The following is a 24824-nucleotide window of genomic DNA, read 5'->3' on the forward strand; positions in this document are numbered from 1 at the left end:
CAAAGAAATAATGGCTGAAAACTTTCCATATTTAACAAAAAGCATGAATATACACATCCAAGATGTTCAATGAACTCCAAATGGGATAAATCCATACAGAAGCACACTGCACCATGTTATAGTCAAATTGTTGAATGCCAAAGATAAAGAGAGAATTCTGAAAGCTGCAAGAGAAAAGTAGTGTGTCACATACAAAAGAATCTCAATAAGATTAAGTGCTGATATCCCACTGGAAACCATGAAGGCAAGAAGGCAGTGAGAAGACATATTTAAAGTGCTGAAAGAAAAAAAAAATGCCAAAACCAAAAATTATATATAAGACAAAACTGCTTTTCAAAAATGAGGGAGAGATTAAGACATTCTCAGATAAATAAAACCTGAGGGAGTTTGTCACCACTAGATCAGCCCTACAGGAAATGATAAAGGGAGTTCTGCAGGTTGAAAGGAAAGGACACTAGACAATTGGCTGAAGCCACATGAAGGAGGTGAGGGGCAGGGAGGCCCGGGAGGTACGCTGGTGTCAGCACACTGGAGGAGCCTGCCTTCCTGCGCCACACTCCTGCTCACAGTTGTCAAGGGGCTCCCCTCACGCCTCCCTACAAACAGCAGAAATGCTGCTCTTCAGTTCCATTGCCTTCCATCAGGATATGAAGAAACGACCAGTGAGATGAATACTGCTGAGGACTGGGGCCTCATTTTGGATATTTGTGATAAAGTTGGTCAATTAAAATCAAGTCTCCCTCTGAACCTAAAAATTGTTTTTGGTCCACTGTGAGAAGGGTCAATCATAAAGATCCACATGGTACTAGGCAAGCTCTGATGCTTCTAGGAGCATACGTACCAAACTGTGGCAAATTTTTTCAATTAGAAGTATGTTCAAGAGATTTTGCTTGTGAAGTAAAGAACATATTAAATAAGGGTCATCCTAAAGTATGTGAAAAACTAAAAGCTCTTATGGTTGAATGGACAGATGAATTTAAGAATGGCCCATGGCTGAGTCTGACAGCAGTAATGATCAAGAATCTTAAGGAGCAAGGAGTTGCCTTTCCCGCTGTTGATTCTCGGGCTGCAGAACAAGCCAAAGCAAGCCCAGGTCTGGCAGCCAAAGACCCTGGCACAGTGATAAACAACAAAGAAGATCTAGCAAAAGCCACTAAGTTATCCCTGAAGGAACAGAGGCAACAGCCAACCCCACTTTCCAGTTTGTATCCAAGCACATCCAATCTCTTAAATAACACCAACATGAAAACTGAAAATTTTGAAGGTGCTGAAGATAAAGAACTTACTTTTAAAGCTGGAGAAATTATTACACTTCTTGATGACGGTGACCCCAACTGGTGTAAAGGTGAGACCCATCAAGACTGGGGTTATCTCCCTCTAATTTTTTGACAGCAGATTTCACTGCTGAGCCAGAAATGATTAAAATGGAGAAGAATGCAATAGAGGTCAGTGGTGATGTTCAGGTGGAAACACTTAGGCCCAAACCAGAACCAGTCTTTAATGATGAAGATAAAGTGGACCAGTTGCTACAGATGTTGCAAAGTACGGACCCTACCAATGACCAGCCATAGCTGTCTGAGCTGTTTTATCCTGAAGCAGTGTGTAACCACATAGAACCTCTCATTGATGAGAACCTGGAAGACATTGACAGAAAACAATCAGAACTCTCAGAGCTTAATGTGAAAGTGATGGAAGCACTTTCATTGTCCACCACGTTAATGAATGAAGACCCCATGTATTCCATGTGTGCAAAGTTACAGAATCTGCAGCATTATATATAGTCACCTGGTAATTCTGGTTCTCAGGTATACTCAGGACCTCCTTCAAGTGGTACTTATTAGGTGGTGGGGAACACCCAGATGAGGCATCTCCAGAGCTACAGTCTTCCCCCCCAAGCAGCTGCTTGTTCTCAGCCAAGAAGCTGTGCCTCCATCTGCAAACCCAGTCCTTCCAGTCAGCAGGCCCAGGCTTCTAATATAATGGCCAGTTCTATTCAAGGAAATACATATCCCAACGAGGCTGCAGCATACAGTCCTCCTCCTGCTGCTGCTGCCATTGCCGCTGATCTCACTGTAAACCAGAATGCAGAGACCGGTATGTCCCAGCTGCCAGACTATGCCATGTTGCCCTCCATGCTGCCTTAGCCCACAGGCAGCCAACAGCCACTGCAGCAGCCCTATCCTCAGAAGTCTCTGCTATAGGGCTCGGAAGCCTCTCTGAGGTCAGTGTGTGCTCAAGGCAGCTCACAGCATGAAGAGAATCTGCCTGCCTCAAGATTGGTTTCTCCCCAGCTTATAGGAATCTATCTTAGTCAACAAGTTCATATGTTCATATGTTGCATTGATTTTGTAGTAGCCCCCCTCCCCTGAGGAATGATACCACTTACATCTAATTCCTTCCTTTCATAATATGAAAAAATTGATACCAGATTATTTGTCTTGTAAAATTACCTGGTCTGTAAAGAAGTCAAACTTACAAATGCTATTGTGGCAAATATTTTGTACATACTGATATGTAACTTTCTAGGCCATCTTGCATCACGATGGCAATCATACGAATATATTTAACATTTAAATTAATTTACATTACTATTTTATTTTAATCATAAACAACTACCATGTTCCATAACATTTTATGTAGATTTAAAAAATAATTATGCTATCTTTCTAAACTTCAAGAGACCCAAGTTGTAACATATTGACATGAAGGCACTATGTTGCCCCTGTTTTGGTTTCACATTAAACTGAACCTTCCTTTCACTGAACTGTGAGTGAAATAGGAAGGAAGGAAGGAAGGAAGGAAGGAAGGAAGGAAGGAAGGAAGGAAGGAAGGAAGGAAGATAGATCTCTGGTAAGGATAATGACATGGGTAAATATCTATACTGGTACTATTGTATTTTTGATTTGTAAGTCCACTTTTTACTTCCTACAGGATCAAAAAGGCAAATGCATAAAACATAATGATAAATCAATGGTTTGGGACTTACAATGTATAATATGTAATTTGTGACAAGAGCACATAAATATTGGGGGACAAGGGGTATAGGAACGTAGCTTATTTATGTATGCTATTGAAGTTAAGTTGACATCAAAGCAAACAAGATTTTTATAGATTTATGATGTTAAATTTAAGCCCCATGGTAACCACAAAGAAAATATCAGAGAATATGCAAACCAATAGAGATAGAAAGCCGAGTGCAAGTTACCAGGGGTTGGGGGAAGGGGAAATGAGGAGTTTCTGTTTCGGATGAGGGAAATTTCTTGTATTGGGTGGTGGGGAGGGTACTGCAACATTGTGAATGCAATTAATCCCACTGAATGGTATGCTCAGGAGGGGATGAGATGGGAAGATTTAAGTTGTATAGATATTTCCACAATTGAAAAAGAGAGACAAACTGAAGAGATGGTGACAATAAAATGCAATACATGATACTGGGATCTAAGACTGGAAGAGAAAAGGCTCAAAAGAACATTGTTGGGACATAAAAAAAAAAAATTGGAGTGTAGAATGTAAGCTTTATACCAATGTTAAATTTCCTCACCTTGATAACTGCACTTAAAGTGATAAATGAATATCCTTGTTCATAGGAAATTATACATGGAAGTATTATTTGTTCAAGGATTATGATGTGTGCAACTTGCTCTCAAATATTCAGAAGATATATATTTAGATAGATATTTAGATAGATAGATGGATAGATAGATAGATAGATAGATAGATGATAGAATGATATGGCAAAGGGCAAGATGTTTAAATTGGTGGATCTGGGTTAGGGTATGTTGGAGTTCTCTGTATGGGGTTTGTATTATTTTTGCAACTGTCCTGTAAGTTTGAAATAATTTCAAAATAAAAAGTTAAAGAAAAGAAGAAGATCCAGATGAGAGAACACTGGTTTACTGCTCAACTTAATTCTACCCATTTCCCCTCTCTTCACTTTGGAGGCAAAACATTCAGGGTGCTTTTAGGAACACAGCATAATGAAAAGTCTTAACATAACGTGGAACCACTAGCTCCATAGTTTAGAAAGCAATAACATGGAGGACTTCCTAGATTGTCTCTTCTCACATCTGCTTTGAGAGACAGGACTGAGGAAAATGGTTCAGAGGATGATGATTCCATGTAATAGAAGTTCTGTGAAATGATGCAGCAAATCTGTGACCTTCATATTACTAAGACCCCTCTAGATGGTTTGTCTAGGGAAAAAGATGGAGATACTCTATCAGAGCTAAAAAAAAAAAAAAGTACTCATGGAGAGAAAGAAAACAACCTTGCCCTTAAATCTATAAATAAATTTTAAAAGTTAAATCTAACACATGGTTAGAATTGTCCAGCTGTATTTACAGCTCTGCAAAGACATTCAGGGTGGGAAGAAGGACTTGAAGTGAACATAAAGAAATATCTTATGGAATATTTGAAAAACAATGACAAATTTAGGTGAATAGAAACCAAATTAAGTTCCTTATCACTCTTCCAAAAAGGTCCTCATTTATGGGAATATCTAGTTAAGTAAATACTCTATGATAATCGGCACTTAGCAGCTTAATGCCCAGAAGCAATGCAGTGGTAAACACAAAAGAGGACGCAGACAAGTTTGAAGCCCAGAATCAGACTTTCCATCTGAAAACTTCTGTGTTATATTATAAACAGTGAGAAAGTTGGAGGTTAAGGAGCAGGAGACATAATATAAAACTAATATGTTATTTAATAATTACTTATGCCTTTTCAAGTAGAAGAAAGCTGAGGCCTCAGTACTGAGAAAAGTAAATTGAGGTCAGCCCATTTTCAATAGAAATTCTTCATGCATCCATCTCCAAACAGCACTGCTTGAAAATTTAATTGAATGTGTTTTCATGCCTAGGAAACCATGAATAATGGCCACAAGGATGGTAAATAATAATTCGAGGTCCTTTGGAAATCTTAACTTTCAAGTAAACAGTAGCACTCACAATACCTCAAAGTTGAAATTAACAAATTTACATTGTCTAGTATTTTCACTAAATGGTACGTAACATCACCCTGGTACTGCACATGGGGGAGAGGGCTGTGGACAAGAAGGGAAGAGGATCATTTTTTAATGTTTTTTCCTTTCTTTGTTGCTCAAGGGCAAACGAGAGCTGTTATGTCAGGGTCTTATCCATGATGGAGAGAAAGGCTATGATAAGAACAGGAGGGTGGTGCCCACATTTGAGCTGGCCTCCCATCGACTGGCCAGACCCCTGACCATCTCCACTTTAGGACCTCCATCCTGCCCAGAATAAGCCCCACCCTTTGACACAGACTTAAATGTTGGACGGGTGTGAAGCACTCCAATTATATGGTGCAGTGAAAATAACACTTATCTAGGACTCAGGAGATCTGTACTTGAATCCAGACTCTGCCACTAACGGCTGTTGACCATGAGTGGTGACCAATCTCCTCATCTGTCAAATGAGAGGGTGGTCTAGATCAGGGCTTAGCAAACTTATTCTGTAAAAAGCCAGATAATACATATTTCAGGCTTTACAGGAGACACGATCTCTTTTCACAACTACTCAGCTGTGCCACTGTAGCACATAAGCAGCCATAGACAATACATAAACAAAGAGGTATGTCTGTGCTCCAACAAAACTTTATTTAGAAAAAGCCCAAGGGTTGTAGCTTACCAACTTCTGCACTAGATGGCCTCCTAGATCCTTTCCAACTCTGAAATTCTATAAAGTATAGTTCTAAAAGTGAGCTATGCAGAATGAGGCTTGTCAGATAGGTTTGCCCTGTCCAAGAACCTCCAGATAGATCCAAGGTGAACTTAGAGCAACTCAGGATGCTTCAGTAGTCTCTACAGCCTATAAATCCACCCACATCTAGCCAGTGCAATACCACAGGAAAAATAAATATGCTATAAGGATTAAAAAGGACATAATAAAACTGTCATTATTTATAGAAGATATAATTGTGTATATTGAAATATACATAGATACAGATAAATCATCAGAATAAATGAAGTCAGCATGTAGGCCAGTCAGCTATCTATTCATGCCAGATCTATCCTCCATTCTTCCTCTGTTCTGCATTGTGTTGAAGGGAACTAAATTTCACCGACTTTGCCCTCTGGCTTCTACATACATTCAGCCAATGGAATGCACTAGCTGATTATTAGTAGGCAAGGGTGTTGGAGAAGTCAATGAATTTTCCTTCCTCTCTCTGCTTCCTGTGGCATATCAGGTGATGCTCTCCAGCTATCACCACACAGGCCCTCTGTGGCTCCAGCTTCTGTCAAGTGACCTTGATTGCCCTTCCCCGGGCTCGTTTAGGTCTGAGGATAGTAAAGGCTCCCCACTTCCCTGCTGTTGCTAGCCCTGAGATACTGCAACATCCCTTGCTGAGTTCCTTTAATTCTGCTCACACCTTGTAAATAGTTTCTTTGTGAAGTTCTTTTAAGTCCCCTTTTGGAATATACTGTTTGTTTCCTGCCAGGAACTTGACTGGTACAAAGCCACACCTAAATGCTTACCAACAACATTTATATAATGTCGAAACAATAATAAACAAAACTGAACTATGGTTTTGGAGAATGCATACATAGGTGGTGAAATTATAGAGAGAAGTGAGGAAGTAATTACCATGAAAGTCAGGATAGTGGTTAATATGTGGGAAGGGAGGGAGTTGCGATTGGAAAGGGTCTATGAGGGGATTCTGGGGTATTCCAGTGTTCTATTTTTTTTACTTGGGTGACAGTTAAACACTCTTTTGCTTTATAATAATCCATTAAGCTGTACATTTATGTAAGATGCATTTTTCTGTATGTTTTCTAACTTTTTCACCATAAAAACAGTTCAGGAAAAATAAAATAAGGGGGAAATCTTATTTGATTGCTGCATCCTATTAGATGTGCTTCTGTTTTAAGAACATAGATGTCAAGTGCATAATTTAATCAGCTTCACACAGTTTGGAGAGAAAAGCAGAAATCAGGAAATCAGGAGCGTTGAGAGCTCCATTCCTCTAATTGCACTGAGATTTAAGCACGGTTTTCCATTTACAAGGCTTCCATTGATTTAGTTTGCCCAGAGGAGAACAGAACAAAAGGCAAGAATACAGAGAATCAGAGGCAGAGAACTTGAGCAAGAGGGGCACAATAATGAAAAGGAAGAGATGAAAAAGAGATTTCAGGAACACCCAAAACCAAGTTATTTTTAGCATTGCAGAGGCAGTTGGATACATAAAGGGCACACAATAAATACATGCTTACATCCAGAGCTGGGATTATTAACATAGAGTCGCTATGTTCTTCAGGCAATTAACTTCTTGATGATCCTCATGATATCTCAATAAATAGGTAGGCAGAAAATTCAAAATGTTTACTTGCCTAAAACTATAAAGGGAATTTCTGAACAAAGGAAAGCTAACAGCATACAATCTATGATAAGTGTGTCTTCTAGTAGATGAGGTCATTCCTTGTACAAATGAAACTGCAAGAATTACAAGGCCCCATCTAGTACCGTTCATTGCATATATTCAAATAATATAAGCAGATTACAAAAATTACTTATTTGTGTAGCAAATGGCATTCCAAATGCTGTTATAAATTGTCTCTTGTAGAGTCTCAAAAATTGCCAATTAGTCAGTTTCCAAATATGCAACATAAAGTTTAAAATAACAAAACATATTTACCATTAGAAAAACTTCTCTGTTGTGGAGAAGATAATGTGGAGCACATTTTACTCAGTGGAAGGAAAATGCAGCCCAGTATACTTGGCTCATGGCTGACTTTGGGATATCCTTTTTATACTCCTTGAGACTTTAGTTAGGATAATTTGAAGCCTGTAGCCTACTTACACTGGAATATAGTCTGCTATAAAAGCAACACCATCTCTATATTTTTTCATCAATCCAAGATATAGGAAATCACACTTACTGCATGTAAACTATTTTGTCACAATCCTTTGATACTTCCAAGAGAACTAAACTACATACAGGGTTTAAAAATTCAACACAGCAATTTAACCTCCACCTGCAATGCCAGATTTTCTATTGTCAACTGTGTTTTTAAATTTTTAAAAATGTTTAATTATATTTGTACCATGTGCCAATATCATCTATTCCAAAACTCAAATGTACAAGACAGTAGACCATGGAAAATCTCCCTTCCAACCTTCTCCAGGCAACCAGTTCCCTATCAACGGGCAGTGTTCGTGAGAGGAGCCAACTCAGGAAACACCAACCTCAGATTCTCCCTTCCCACTCCAAGATAATACTATTGGAAGGAACTCACTGGCCTCTCCACAAGGACCTTTATGGCCAAACCACTCCAATGCAGGGGTTAGGGGTTAGGGGGCCTAAGATGGGCCTGAGCCCTGGGCGTGTAAGGAACACCATCCCCAGAAGGTAGCAAAGCTTTAAATGAACTAACCAGCCCCTCTGCAGTCCCTGGGTCACCATAGTTATCACTGGCTAGCCCTGCAGCATCACACAGAGATCAGGGTCTCTCCCAGGCCTTGAACTGTGGTTTACTAACATCAATCCTAATGGGATTTTTCTAGCAGCAAAAAGGCTTGCTCTATCCCTCTTTATGTTGTCACCTCGGCAAATATTATTATCCCCTACACTGTTGATTGAGGACCCTATAGGAATGTCCTGCACAGTTCCACAAGATGAATGGTTGCTATTATGGTTGTCCTAGGCATAGAGATCCATGTCTGAAATTTTACCTGCTTCACGTTGCAAACAATAAAAATTTTGTGATATGAGATAAAGTGTATTTCTTAAGCCAATTTTATTGATCATGGGTATTATTGAAGCTATCTCACCTCAAGAAAAAAAGAGAAAGGGTAGATCAAAATGTGATGAAATTTGAATTTTCAGTGTTCATCAATCACTGCTAAAGGATGGCTCTTGAAACTGAGGAAGCAAGAAGACAATCTGGAGGTCTCAAAGGTTATAAAGCAAAGTAATTATTTCCTCTGTAGAGAGGGGGAGAAGGGAAGAAGGACTGAGGATGTATTTTGCATTCTTTTTGCCTATCTGCATTTTTTTTCCCAAATGAATGCTTCTACTACAGGATGAAGAAATTATAAGCTATTAAAATACATAAGAAGCCATTGTTCCCATTTTACAGATAGTAAAATGAAAGCAGTAATGAGCCAAGAGACTTTGTCACTGTATTTCAGAGATTCAGTAGTGAAATGAATGTCAAATGGAATCCTCTAAGTCCTGATCTATTTTTCAGCCCACTGATTCCGCTGTCTTCTTTTATAAGAGTGCTGTATCTTGAAAGCATCTCTTGAAGTCACCTCTAAGGTTAATGCCTTAGAAAAACCTATCAAACATAATGACTTTGAGAGAGACCATTTCACATTACTTTTACCAATCTATTTTTCTTGGCTCATGCTCTCAAAAATGTCTAACTTTTCCCAATGACACTGTTCACACCGATTCCAGTTTTTAACAATACAGGCAAAGATTTAAAATGATCGTCCATCAGGCGAAAAGAAAATGACAGTAGAATTCAATTCTCCAGGATAGATAGAGAATATGCAATACCTCTCCTTGTTAGGAACCATCAGCATTGCATCACCCAGCAACTGCTACAGCAGCTGAAGCAGACAATTCTGGCAGCTTCACAAGGTTCTTGAAGAAATCTCTGTCCCCCTCCCTCCCCTCACTCATCCCCTAGACCATTCTTTGTAGCTACTGGGGTTGCCAATATCAGTGGCTCCATAGCCCTGAAGTATGAACACAGTGGCGAGGAGATGTAGGAAATATAGAATATGTAATTGGTAGAGAATAGAGGATTCTGTGGACAGATATTTAGTCTAAATCCTTCACAGATTGAACTCTTAAAAATGCCAAATCTTCAAATTCATTGACAAATGTGAGCTCTGATTCTTCCCAAGAATTTACATCTCTATGAAGAAATAAAGTCTTTTTTTTTTCAGTTTATCAAAAAAAAATTTTCTGGAGAAAGTAGTGGGAGCAGGTGGGGGATGGGGATCTTTTGAGGAGAATCTAGGAGGCAGGATCTCTAAGTGCTGTGGGACCTGCCATTACCTCACCTCTTTTAATTGCCTTATTAGACTTGCTGTCTCCCCTCAAATGTCAGGGTTCTTCTCCCTCCATGCCATGTTCTTCATGAGACACAAATCATCTCTTCTTGATGTGGCAACTGCTCTGCCCCTGAATGCAGAAAACTACACCAAAATGGGTTGATTTGGCTCAAGCAAATCCAACTGCTAAACCTGCCAAACTACCTGGAGCCAGGGATTAGGTCCTAAGAGGCTGATCAACAAGCTGACAATTCAGATGTGAACAGCCATGAAGTTGGTTTGGGTTCCACTTCTCAAAGAAAAGAGGAGAGTCACACCAGGGAGCCCAATACACAAAGAGGTCCAAGGACAGTCATACAAGACTAACTAAGAAACAGAGCTAAGACTCGGGTGCAGGAAAAGATCTGGAGCAGAGATGGTCAGAAATAAAGCTGTGAAGGGTCTACACAAATTTGGAGAATAGAATTGGAGATGCCATCACTTGTCTTTAATTTAGCAATGGAGAGAATATCTAGGATTACATCTGATTGGCTTGAAATACAAGGTTGGTTGAAACAGAATACTACTATTTATAAGAGTGGCCCCTAGAACCCACCTCAAAGGCCATTGGGAATTCCAAGATTCATGTTCTATGCAAAATTAAAGTGTAATTCATTACCTAGAATCCTACTTTACCTCCTCTTAGAGTGTAGGTTAGTCAGACTCTTGTCTGCAAGCAACAGCAGTTGACACTAGCTAATGAAGAAAAAAAAAAAGATACGATAATCCAAGATGTTGATTGGGAGATGCAGAGGACCAGGCTCAAGGAGAAGGTGGGACACAATGACAAAAACCATGATGTGGCTGGCCTGTTAAAGAAACAACCACCACTGCTATGGTCCGACCAGACTAAAGGAATACACTGTGGCCCTGTCACCACTACCAGCAAGCTGGAGGCTCCATGTAGAGCCTGTTTGCTCACACTGCTCCTTTCTGTATCAGAGTCTCCCATGGCTACATCTGATGGCTGAATCCTAGAACACAGGCCTACGTTTTAGCTGCAAGAGAGTCTAGAAACTTGAGCTTTGACTCTACATGAGAAGATGGCAATAAAAAATGGAAATTTCTCCAAATACAGAAAACTATTCAAAAGTAAATGGGCATTTTTTATACAAGAGTGTCAAGTTAATTCAATAGGAAAAATACTCTTTTCAATAAGCGGTACTGATATTTGGACATCAAAAGAATGATGTTGGACCTGTTCCTTATACGATACACAAAAATTAACCCCAAATGGATCATAACCTAAATGTAAGAGCTAAAACTATAACACTCATAGAAAACATAAGAGCAAATCTTTGTGACCTTGGGTTAGGTAAAGGATTCTTAGATACAATACCAAAAGCATGTGTGACTAAAAAAAAAGGGGGCGGGGGTAAATTGGACTTAATCAAAATTAAAAATGCTTATGCTTCAAATGACACCATTTAGAAAGTAAACGACAACTCATAGAATGGGGGGAAATGTTTTCAAATCATGTATTTTACAAAGGACTTGTATTCAGAACATAAAAAGAACTCTTACAACCCAACAATAAAAACACAAACAATCCCATTAAATAATGGGTAAAGGATTTGAATAGATATTCTCCAAAGACTATATACCAATGGCCGATAAGCACATGATAATATGTTCAACATCATTAGGCATTAAGGAAATGCAGATCAAAGTCACATTGACATACCACTTCATACCCACTGGGATGACTATATTCAAAAAGACAAAGAATAGCAACTGTTAGTGAGGATACAAAGATATTGGAAACTTCATTGATAGCTGGGAGGAATACAAAATGGTGAGGCTGATTTAGAAAAAAGTTTTGCAGTTCCTCAAAATGTTAAATAGAGTTACCACATGAACCAGCAATTCCACTCCTAGGTATATATCCAGGAAAAATGAAAACATACTTCCACAAAAACACTTGACATGAATATTCACAGCAGTATTATTCATAGTATCTAAAAAGCAGAAACAACCCAGATGTTCATCAACTGTTGAGTGGAAAAATAAAATGTAGCATATCTATGCATTGGGTTATTATTCAGCAATAAAAAGGAATGAAGTACTAATACATTATAACATGGGTGAACCTTGAAAAATTGATAACTGAAAGAAGCTAGTCACAAAAGGCTATGGTTCCATTTGTAGGAAATGTTCAGACTAAGCAAATTTATGGAGACAGAAATTAGATTAGTGGTTGCCTGGGGCTTCGGGGTGGGGGGTAGGGAGATGAGGAATGATTGTTAATGGGTATGGGGTTTCTTTTCTGAGTGATGAAAATGTTCTAAAATTGATTGTGATGGTGGATTCACAACTCTGTGAATATACTAAAAACCATTGAATTGTACATTTTAAATGGGTGAATTATATGGTAGGTGAATTATATCTCAGTAAGGCTGTTTCAAAAAAGGTAATGAGCAGCCTTAATATGACTGCTGTCCAGTGGTTTAACTATTCTCAAATATTTATTTGAATCTTCTGCTTTAAAATAGAATTTGGAAACTTTTTTATGGCTGATTGACGAGTACATATTCCCTTATAAATCTCCTATGATTCTTGCCAAAGTTGCTCGTGGACAATGAATAACACTGTAGTTAAGAAAGTAGAGAACTGCAATTACACTTTTTAGTCATCTGGTAAACAATGTTTAGGTAAATAGGCTAATTTTTTTTAGACTCTGAAGGTATCAACCAAATGACGGAGTTGCACCTCAGAAACGTTAACTCACTTTTCCAAGGTCCCACAGCCAGATGAGGAGGATATTGTGGAAACCTAATGGCCCTTCTTTGATTTCCAGTTCCATTATAATGGCGCCTGGTGACCCTCGCTTCACAGCCTTATGTAGTCCCCTTCTACATTTTACCAGGGTTGGTTTGTGTGACTGATATCATACAGTAGAAACCACAGTATCTGACTTCCAAGATTAGATTATAAAAAGACAACATCCTCTTCCGCGCCATTTTAAATCTAGCTCCATACAACGCTCTGCAGCCGCAGCTGCCAGGACTCCGTCTGCACTTCCCTGCCGACAACCCTGCAACCACAGAGGACATGGACGACTACAGAAACATGGAGGATTTCGCAGAGGGATTCAAGATCAACGCGAGCAAGAATCAGCAGGATGACAGTAAAATGTTTATTGGAGGCTTGAGCTGGGATACAAGCAAGAAAGATCGAAGTATTTATCCGGATTTGGAGAGCTTGTAGACTGCATAAGTAAAACAGATTCAGTCACTGGAAGATCACGAGGATTTAAGTTTGTGCTTTTCAAAATGATAATATTTTGGTAAGGTTTTGGAACTGAAAGAACACAATGGATGACAAATTGATAGACCCCCAAAGGGTGAAGGCTTTAAAAGGGAACAAATCCCCAAAAGAAGTTTTCCTGGGTGGATTGAGCCCATATACTTCTGAAGAGCAAATAGAAGAATATTTTGGAGCATTTGGAAATTTTGAAAACATTGAACTTCCTATGGATAAAAATACGAATGAAAGATCTTGTTTTATCTCGTATACAGATGAAGAGCCTCTAAAGAAATAATAAGAAAGCAGATATCATCAAATTGATTCTTGGAAGTGTGAAATCAAAGTTGCACAACCCCAAGAGGTATATAAGTAGCAACAGTAAGAAAAGAAAGGAGGAAGTGGGGATGCAGCTGCTCCAGGAGGTGGTACTAAGGGGTCTTGGAGGAGGTCAGGGTCAAAACTGGAACCAAGGATTTAATTACTATTATGATCAAGGACATGGAAATCACCATAGTGCCTATGGTGATGATCAAAACTATAGTGGCTATGGCAAATATGATTATACTGGGTATAACTAAGGGAACTATGGATATGGACAGGGATATGCAGTGGCCACAGAGCACATATAGCAAGGCATCTCGAGGGGGTGGCAATCACCAAAAGAATTACCAACCAAACTAAAGGAGGACATTGGAGAAAAGAGTAGGAGATGCTAAAATAACCCATCTTGTAGGATGATGTTGAAGATTGGTCTGTTGACCTAAGATGATTATTTTGTAAAAGACTTCCTAGTGTACAAGACACAACTGTCCAACTGTATACAGCTGCCAATTAGTTTTCTTTGTTTTCTGTGTTATGCCATGGTGTGGATTTGTGTTTATACAAATTTAATTGGTATGATTTCATGTTAAATCTCAAATAAATGCTGCCTTATGTGAAAAAAAGACTGCAGGTGACATAAATGGATGCACATTCATATTCTCTCTCTATTACACACACACACACACTCACACACACGCACACAAGTACCTATCTCTCCAACCTCATCCAATACTACTCTCCTCACTCATGCACTACAATCACATGGACTTTCATTTCCTGGAGCAAATCACAGTCTTTCCTGCCTTGGAAACGCCACAATTGCCCCACCCCTTCCCCACCCACTAGGTTCTTCACCTGATTGCTTTCTTATCTTTTCTATTTTATATTAAATATCACTTCATTTCCTTCCCAGATTCCCTCTTATTACTCTCTCTTTTTATAAATTATTTACTGTTTATAATTATAAATTTATTTACTTGTCTACTGCATCTCTATCCCTGTTAGATTGCAAACTCCATTAGAGAAACACAATGTCTTCTACAATCTTCTTGACCCAATGTCTGGAATAGTATTCTGAATATATTAAGACCTTATTAATAATTGTTGAATTAATAAATAATGATAATATGAATTGAGACTTACAGAATCAAATAATATTTATTTTAGGGCTACAAAATCAAAGGACCTTTGGGAGAGGCGGGGCAAGATGGCAGACTGGTGAGCTGTATGTTTTAGTTACTCCTCCAGGAAAGTAGGTAAAAAGCCAGGAACTGCGTGGACTGGACACCACAGAGCAATCTGTCTTTGGGCATACTTCATACAACACTCATGAAAACGTGGAACTGCTGAGATCAGCGAAATCTGTAAGTTTTTGTGGCCAGGGGACCCGCGCCCCTCCCTGCCAGGCTCAGTCCCGGGGGAGGAGGGGCTGTCAGCTCCAGGAAGGAGAAGCGAGAATTGCAGTGGCTGCTCTTACCGGAAACTCATTCTACTGATTCAAACTCCAACCATAGATAGACTGAAGCCAGACACCAGAGACTCTGAGAGCAGCCAGCCCAGCAGAGAGGAGACAGGCATAGAACAAAAACAACACGAAAAACTCCAAAATAAAAGCAGAGGATTTTTGGAGTTCTGGTGAACACAGAAAGGGGAAGGGCGGAGATCAGGCCTTGAGGCACATATGCAAATCCCGAAGCAAGGCTGATCTCTCTGCCCTGGGCACCTTTCCTTAATGGCCCTGGTTGCTTTGTCTATTAGCATTTCAATAACCCATTAAATCTCTGAGGAGGACCGTTTTTTTTTTTTTTTTTTTTTTTTTTTGTTTTTTTTTTTAAAATCCTTTTTGCTTTTTCTAAAACAATTACTCTAAGAAGCTCAATACAGAAAGCTTCAAAGAATTGAAATTTGGGCACGTCAAGTCAAGAGCAGAACTAAGAGAGCTCTGAGACAAAAGGCAATAATCCAGTGGCTGAGAAAATTCACTAAACAACACAACTTCCCAAGAAAAGGGGGGTGTCCGCTCACAGCCACCATCCTGGTGGACAGGAAACACTCCTGCCCATCGCCAGCCCCATAGCCCAGAGCTGTCCCAGACAACCCAGTGTGACGGAAGTGCTTCAAATAACAGGCACACACCACAAAACTGGGCGTGGACATTAGCCTTCCCTGCAACCTCAGCTGAATGTCCCAGAGCTGGGAAGGGGGAGCAGTGTGAATTAACAGAGCCCCATTCAGCCATCATTTGAGCAGACTGGGAGCCTCCCAACACAGCCCAGCAGCCCAGAACTGCCCTGGGGGGACGGCACTCACCTGTGACATAGCACAGTCATCCCTCAACAGAGGACCCGGGGTGCACAGCCTGGAAGAGGGGCCCACTTGCAAGTCTCAGGAGCCATACGCCAATACCAAAGACTTGTGGGTCAGTGGCAGAGACAAACTGTGGCAGGACTGAACTGAAGGATTAGACTATTGCAGTAGCTTTAAAACTCTAGGATCATCAGGGAGATTTGATTGTTAGGGCCACCCCCCCTCCCCGACTGCCCAGAAACACGCCCCACATACAGGGCAGGCAACACCAACTACACACGCAAGCTTGGGACACCAATTGGGCCCCACAAGACTCACTCCCCCACTCACCAAAAAGGCTAAGCAGGGGAGATCTGGCTTGTGGAGAACAGGTGGCTCGTGGACGCCACCTGCTGGTTAGTTAGAGAAAGTGTACTCCACGAAGCTGTAGATCTGATAAATTAGAGATAAGGACTTCAACTGGTCTACAAACCCTAAAAGAACCCTATCAAGGTCAGCAAATGCCACGAGGCCAAAAACAACAGAAAATTATAAAGCATATGAAAAAACCAGACGATATGGATAACCCAAGCCCAAGCACCCAAATCAAAAGACCAGAAGAGACACACCTAGAGCAGCTACTCAAAGAACTAAAGATGAACAATGAGACCCTAGTACGGGATATGAAGGAAATCAAGAAGACCCTAGAAGAGCATAAAGAAGACATTGCAAGACTAAATAAAAAAATGGATGATCTTATGGAAATTAAAGAAACTGTTGACCAAATTAAAACGATTCTGGACACTCATAGTACAAGACTAGAGGAAGTTGAACAATGAATCAGTGACCTGGAAGATGACAGAATGGAAAATGAAAGCATAAAAGAAAGAATGGGGAAAAAAATTGAAAAACTCGAAATGGACCTCAGGGATATGATAGATAATATGAAACGTCCGAATATAAGACTCATTGGTGTCCCAGAAGGGGAAGAAAAGGGTAAAGGTCTAGGAAGAGTATTCAAAGAAATTGTTGGGGAAAACTTCCCAAATCTTCTAAACAACATAAATACACAAATCATAAATGCTCAGCGAACTCCAAATAGAATAAATCCAAATAAACCCACTCCGAGACATATACTGATCACACTGTCAAACATAGAAGAGAAGGAGCAAGTTCTGAAAGCAGCAAGAGAAAAGCAATTCACCACATACAAAGGAAACAGCATAAGACTAAGTAGTGACTACTCAGCAGCCACCATGGAGGCGAGAAGGCAGTGGCACGATATATTTAAAATTCTGAGTGAGAGGAATTTCCAGCCAAGAATACTCTATCCAGCAAAGCTCTCCTTCAAATTTGAGGGAGAGCTTAAATTTTTCACAGACAAAGAAATGCTGAGAGAATTTGCTAACAAGAGACCTGCCCTACTGGAGATACTAAAGGGAGCCCTACAGACAGAGAAACAAAGACAGGACAGAGAGACTTGGAGAAAGGTTCAGTACTAAAGAGATTCGGTATGGGTACAATAAAGGATATTAATAGAGAGAGGGAAAAATATGGCAAACATAATCCAAAGGATAAGATGGCCGATTCAAGAAATGCCTTCACGGTTTTAACGTTGAATGTAAATGGATTAAACTCCCCAATTAAAAGATATAGATTCGCAGAATGGATCAAAAAAAATGAACCATCAATATGTTGCATACAAGAGACTCATCTTAGACACAGGGACACAAAGAAACTGAAAGTGAAAGGATGGAAAAAATATTTCATGCAAGCTACAGCCAAAAGAAAGCAGGTGTAGCAATATTAATCTCAGATAAAATAGACTTCAAATGCAGGGATGTTTTGAGAGACAAAGAAGGCCACTACATACTAATAAAAGGGGCAATTCAGCAAGAAGAAATAACAATCGTAAATGTCTATGCACCCAATCAAGGTGCCACAAAATACATGAGAGAAACATTGGCAAAACTAAAGGAAGCAATTGATGTGTCCACAATAATTGTGGGAGACTTCAACACATCACTCTCTCCTATAGATAGATCAACCAGACAGAAGACCAATAAGGAAATTGAAAACCTAAACAATCTGATAAATGAATTAGATTTAACAGACATCTACAGGACATTACATCCCAAATCACCAGGATACACATACTTTTCTAGTGCTCACGGAACTTTCTCCAGAATAGATCATATGCTGGGACATAAAACAAGCCTCAATAAATTTAAAAAGATTGAAATTATTCAAAGCACATTCTCTGACCACAATGGAATACAATTAGAAGTCAATAACCATCAGAGACTTAGAAAATTCACAAATACCTGGAGGTTAAACAACACACTCCTAAACAATCAGTGGGTTAAAGAAGAAATAGCAAGAGAAATTGCTAAATATATAGAGACGAATGAAAATGAGAACACAACATACCAAAACCTATGGGATGCAGCAAAAGCAGTGCTAAGGGGGAAATTTATAGCACTAAACGCATATATTAAAAAGGAAGAAAGAGCCAAAATCAAAGAACTAATGGATCAACTGAAGAAGCTAGAAAATGAACAGCAAACCAATCCTAACCAAGTAGAAGAAAAGAAATAACAAGGATTAAAGCAGAAATAAATGACATAGAGAACAAAAAAACAATAGAAAGGATAAATATCACCAAAAGTTGGTTCTTTGAGAAGATCAACAAGATTGACAAACCCCTAGCTAGACTGACAAAATCAAAAAGAGAGAAGACCCATATAAACAAAATAATGAATGAAAAAGGTGACATAACTGCAGATCCTGAAGAAATTAAAAAAATTATAAGAGGATATTATGAACAACTGTATGGCAACAAACTGGATAATGTAGAAGAAATGGACAATTTCCTGGAAACATATGAACAACCTAGACTGACCAGAGAAGAAATAGAAGACCTCAACCAACCCATCACAAGCAAAGAGATCCAATCAGTCATCAAAAATCTTCCCACAAATAAATGCCCAGGGCCAGATGGCTTCACAGGGGAATTCTACCAAACTTTCCAGAAAGAACTGACACCAATCTTACTCAAACTCTTTCAAAACATTGAAAAAAATGGAACACTACCTAACTCATTTTATGAAGCTAACATCAATCTAATACCAAAACCAGGCAAAGATGCTACAAAAAAGGAAAACTACCGGCCAATCTCCCTAATGAATATAGATGCAAAAATCCTCAACAAAATACTTGCAAATCGAATCCAAAGACACATCAAAAAAATCATACACCATGACCAAGTGGGGTTCATTCCAGGCATGCAAGGATGGTTCAACATAAGAAAAACAATCAATGTATTACAACACATTAAAAACTCGAAAGGGAAAAATCAATTGATCATCTCAATAGATGCTGAAAAAGCATTTGACAAAATCCAACATCCCTTTTTGATAAAAACACTTCAAAAGGTAGGAATTGAAGGAAACTTCCTCAACATGATAAAGAGCATATATGAAAAACCCACAGCCAGCATAGTACTCAATGGTGAGAGACTGAAAGCCTTCCCTCTAAGATCAGGAACAAGACAAGGATGCCCGCTGTCACCACTGTTATTCAACATTGTGCTGGAAGTGCTAGCCAGGGCAATCCGGCAAGACAAAGAAATAAAAGGCATCCAAATTGGAAAAGAAGAAGTAAAACTGTCATTGTTTGCAGATGATATGATCTTATATCTAGAAAACCCTGAGAAATCAACGATACACCTACTAGAGCTAATAAACAAATTTAGCAAAGTAGCGGGATACAAGATTAATGCACATAAGTCAGTAATGTTTCTATATGCTAGAAATGAACAAACTGAAGAGACACTCAAGAAAAAGATACCATTTTCAATAGCAACTAAAAAAATCAAGTACCTAGGAATAAACTTAACCAAAGATGTAAAAGACCTATACAAAGAAAACTACATAACTCTACTAAAAGAAATAGAAGGGGACCTTAAAAGATGGAAAAATATTCCATGTTCATGGATAGGAAGGCTAAATGTCATTAAGATGTCAATTCTACCCAAACTCATCTACAGATTCAATGCAATCCCAATCAAAATTCCAACAACCTACTTTGCAGACTTGGAAAAGCTAGTTATCAAATTTATTTGGAAAGGGAAGATGCCTCGAATTGCTAAAGACACTCTAAAAAAGAAAAACGAAGTGGGAGGACTTACACTCCCTGACTTTGAAGCTTATTATAAAGCCACAGTTGCCAAAACAGCATGGTACTGGCACAAAGATAGACATATAGATCAATGGAATCGAATTGAGAATTCAGAGATAGACCCTCAGATCTATGGCCGACTGATCTTTGATAAGGCCCCCAAAGTCACCGAACTGAGCCATAATGGTCTTTTCAACAAATGGGGCTGGGAGAGTTGGATATCCATATCCAAAAGAATGAAAGAGGACCCCTACCTCACCCCCTACACAAAAATTAACTCAAAATGGACCAAAGATCTCAATATAAAAGAAAGTACCATAAAACTCCTAGAAGATAATGTAGGAAAACATCTTCAAGACCTTGTATTAGGAGGCCACTTCCTAGACTTTACACCCAAAGCACAAGCAACAAAAGAGAAAATAGATAAATGGGAACTCCTCAAGCTTAGAAGTTTCTGCACCTCAAAGGAATTTCTCAAAAAGGTAAAGAGGCAGCCAACTCAATGGGAAAAAATTTTTGGAAACCATGTATCTGACAAAAGACTGATATCTTGCATATACAAGGAAATCCTACAACTCAATGACAATAGTACAGACAGCCCAATTATAAAATGGGCAAAAGATATGAAAAGACAGTTCTCTGAAGAGGAAATACAAATGGCCAAGAAACACATGAAAAAATGTTCAGCTTCACTAGCTATTAGAGAGATGCAAATTAAGACCACAATGAGATACCATCTAACACCGGTTAGAATGGCTGCCATTAAACAAACAGGAAACTACAAATGCTGGAGGGGATGTGGAGAAATTGGAACTCTTATTCATTGTTGGTGGGACTGTATAATGGTTCAGCCACTCTGGAAGTCAGTCTGGCAGTTCCTTAGAAAACTAGAGATAGAGCTACCATTCGATCCAGCGATTGCACTTCTCGGGATATACCCGGAAGATCGGAAAGCAGTGACACGAACAGATATCTGCACGCCAATGTTCATAGCAGCATTATTCACAATTGCCAAGAGATGGAAACAACCCAAATGTCCATCAACAGATGAGTGGATAAATAAAATGTGGTATATACACACGATGGAATACTACGCGGCAGTAAGAAGGAACGATCTGGTGAAACATATGACAACATGGATGAACCTTGAAGACATAATGCTGAGCGAAATAAGCCAGGCACAAAAAGAGAAATATTATATGCTACCACTAATGTGAACTTTGAAAAATGTAAAACAAATGGTTTATAATGTAGAATGTAGGGGAACTAGCAGTAGAGAGCAATTAAGGAAGGGGGAACAATAATCCAAGAAGAACAGATAAGCTATTTAACGTTCTGGGGATGCCCAGAAATGACTATGGTCTGTTAATTTCTGATGGATGTAGTAGGAACAAGTTCACTGAAATGTTGCTATAGTATGTAACTTTCTTGGGGTAAAGTAGGAACATGTTGGAAGTTAAGCAGTTATCTTAGGTTAGTTGTCTTTTTCTTACTCCCTTGCTATGGTCTCTTTGAAATGTTCTTTTATTGTATGTTTGTTTTCTTTTTAACTTTTTTTTTCATACAGTTGATTTCAAAAAAGAAGGGAAAGTTAAAAAAAAAAAAAAAAAATCAAAGGACCTTTATAAGCCAATGGGCATTCTTTTGCAAAAAGTACATATATCATCAGTATACCTTATATTTAAGAAATGTATTGAACACAGTGGTGCAAAATCACTCCCATTTACATTTCCACCAGCTGCAAGTCTGTGTATGTGGTTGTGTTTCTTTCTTAAAAGTCTTTAACTACTCTTCTAATTCCTGTTTCCAATATGTTCTGAGTCAGACTGAACAGGGAATGGGCAAAAAAAAAATTTTTTTGAAAAGCTCTTGATTCCTCTTCGAGAACTTGACCTTAAAAGGCCACCTATCAGAAGCCTAAAAATGCTAGCATTTCCCCAGATCCAGAGGCTTGTCACTTTTCTTTAACTACTAAACTAAATGATAACTCAAAGACACTATAAGGGGAAAAAAAGACGACCAGAAGTCTTATTTGTAAAGCAGAATTGAAGTTGAAAAGAAAGCAGGAAAGAGACACAGTATATGGGCATCAGAAGTCACAGGGGATTCCTGCCAAAAAGGCAGAAATAGCTTCTCAAGGGTAACTATTTTCAATCTATTTTATTTCTTTTTATTACTCCTCCCAGGTAACACAAAACTTCAACTGATATGAAACCTTTTAACAAATGCAGTTAAATATGGTCTATTTATATTCTTATTTTATTTGATTCAATTATTCTTCTATAATTCTCCTGGTATTAAATGTCCTTTTGATGGTTGTTCTGTTTTCTATTTCCAAAGTCATTAACCTCCATTCCCTAGTGGAAGTTTGAGGAATGTGCTGTGAGTGACAGCCTTGTTTACAGAGTGCAAGAGAGGATGTGGCAGCCGTTCCAAGGTGTCAAACTAGATAGCCTGAAGAATGCAATAGAAAAGTTACCAAATGGGGAAGCAACGTCAGGCTAACTAGACTGCTTCCTTGTTGTCGAGTAATGGGATTCTCTGACGCGTACCTGTTGAGAGAGGAAGAGTTGCTTGGAGGGAAGAGTGCCGGGTAATTTCTTTTGCACCTTTCCTATGACTTTCCTAGTCTTCAAACTCCCAGAACAGAGATTGAAACATAGAGATTGGCTTAAAAATGCAAATGCAAATAATAATAATAATAATAATAATAATAATAATAATAATAATAAAGATTGTATTCATGTGAATAAAAACAGTGTCCTTTTGAGAATGAAGGATTTTATTTTCAACATCTCAGAGCACCTCTGTTCCACTAAACTTCTAGCACAAAATTGAAGCTTTTAATTCATTTCAAAAGGCATGTGCCAAAGTGTTAATTTGAACTATGTCATTATTTAAAAAGCATATCATCAGGTAGTAATTGATCAAAGTCCTATAAAATATTTAATCATTCAATACTCTTTTCTTTTGTTATACTTAGTCCCTTGGTGGTTCAATTTGTTCATTCAACACTCATTTCTTAAATGTGTCCTGTGTACAGGCACTTAAAATCAAATAAAATTAAAAATTCAGTTGCTTAGTTGCACTAGCCTTACCTAGGAGATATCAAATAGTTCCGAGTCTGGTAGAAAAGAGAGAAAAGAGTATGATAACTTCTGTAGTAGTAGAAAGAACATCCATGAAATTTTATTCTCCGTGCTTTCTCTAGACCTAAACCTTTCATCTGAATGTTAATTCAAGTCTTCATTTTTATCTCCTTTCTTCACCTCAAAGCCAAGGTTTTCACAAGACAGATTTTGCTATTCTTCCCAACTCCGGCCTAATTCCCATCCCTAGATTCCTAATTGTGAAAACAATAATCAACAATGATCATGTACTGTGTGCTGGGGCACTGCATCATGTGCATTACATGGATTACCTGATTTAACTCCCACAATAATCCTTTGAACTGAACACTGTTATTAGACCCGTTTTACAAATAAGATCAAATAACATGCCCAAATAGCTAGAAAGTGATAGATCCAGGCAGATTTTTTCAGACTATGGGACTGTACTGTTCAATAGCCTCATGTAGCTACTGAGCATTTGAAATGTGGTTAATACAGCTGAGAAATTAAATGTTTTATTTTGTTTAATTTTAATTAGTTTAAATTTCATTTTTAAAATCAATACTTAGTACATTCAATTATTGGAAAACCTTTAAGTTTCTTTGCAACAACTTGGGTATGTGAACATACTTTTTCAACTGCAAATTTTATGAAGTCTAAATACAGACTAAGTATTTCTGATTAAAATTTAGCTTGCAAATTGACATGGGCTGTAAGTGTAAAATACACATCACATTCTGAAGACCTAGTGTGAAAAAGCAATGTAAAATAGGTCATTGGTAATTTTTAAATTTGAGTACTTGGGGAAATTATAATATTTTAGATATATTAAGTTAAATAAAAATATATTATTAAAGTTAATTTCATCTATTTCTTTTTACTTTTTTTAATGCGTCTGTGCTAATTTGGATATATTATGTCCCACCAAAATCCTTATTCTTTAATGCAATCTTGTGGGGGCAGATGTATTAGTGTTGATTAGATTGGAATCCTTTGATTGAGTGTTTCCATGGAGATGTGACTCAATCAACTGTGAGTGAAATGTCTGACTGGATAATTTCCATGGAGATGTTACCTGCCCATGCAGGATGGGTGTTAATTGGATCACTGGAGTTGTATAAAGGAGTTCACAGACAGAAGGACCTCAGAGCAACTGAGAGTGACATTTTGAAGAGCAGCTGCAGCTAAGAGAGGACAAAACACCCCAAGAGCAACATTTTGGAGAACACTGTTTTGAAACACAACCTGGGAGCAAGCAGACACCAGCCATGTGCCTTTCCAGCTAACAGAGGTTTTCCTGATGCCAATGGCCTTTCTCCAATGAAGGTACCCTATGGTTTATGCCTTACCTTGGACACTTTATGGCCTTAAGACTGTAACTTTGTAACCAAATAAACCCCCTTTATAAAAGCCAATCCATTTCTGGTATTTTGCAAAAAGGCAGCAATTGCAAACCAGAACAGTGGCTATTAGAAAATTTTAAACTACAGATATAGCTTACAATATATTTCTATTGGAAATAGAAACCAGAAAAACTATGAGTTTAACCCCTATGCTATACCAGTTCCCAGGAAGGTTGCAACTCAGTAAGTCATGCAGGAACAAGGGCTTATAACTCAGATAA

At 38.5% G+C, this 24824-nt stretch overlaps 1 protein-coding gene and 2 pseudogenes across 2 annotated transcripts in view; 2 read left to right on the forward strand and 1 right to left on the reverse strand.

Moving 5' to 3' along the window:
* The window catches only part of PRIM2 (DNA primase subunit 2), an 804531-nt gene that overhangs the window by 354138 nt on the left and 425569 nt on the right, over positions 1 to 24824 (reverse strand). The gene's annotated exons all lie outside the window — the stretch shown is intronic.
* LOC119539220 lies at positions 612 to 2201 on the forward strand (annotated as a pseudogene).
* On the forward strand, positions 13110 to 13985 carry LOC119539613 (annotated as a pseudogene).

This window comes from Choloepus didactylus, chromosome 7, assembly GCF_015220235.1.
Source record: "Choloepus didactylus isolate mChoDid1 chromosome 7, mChoDid1.pri, whole genome shotgun sequence".
NCBI classification, from domain to species: domain Eukaryota; kingdom Metazoa; phylum Chordata; class Mammalia; order Pilosa; family Megalonychidae; genus Choloepus; species Choloepus didactylus.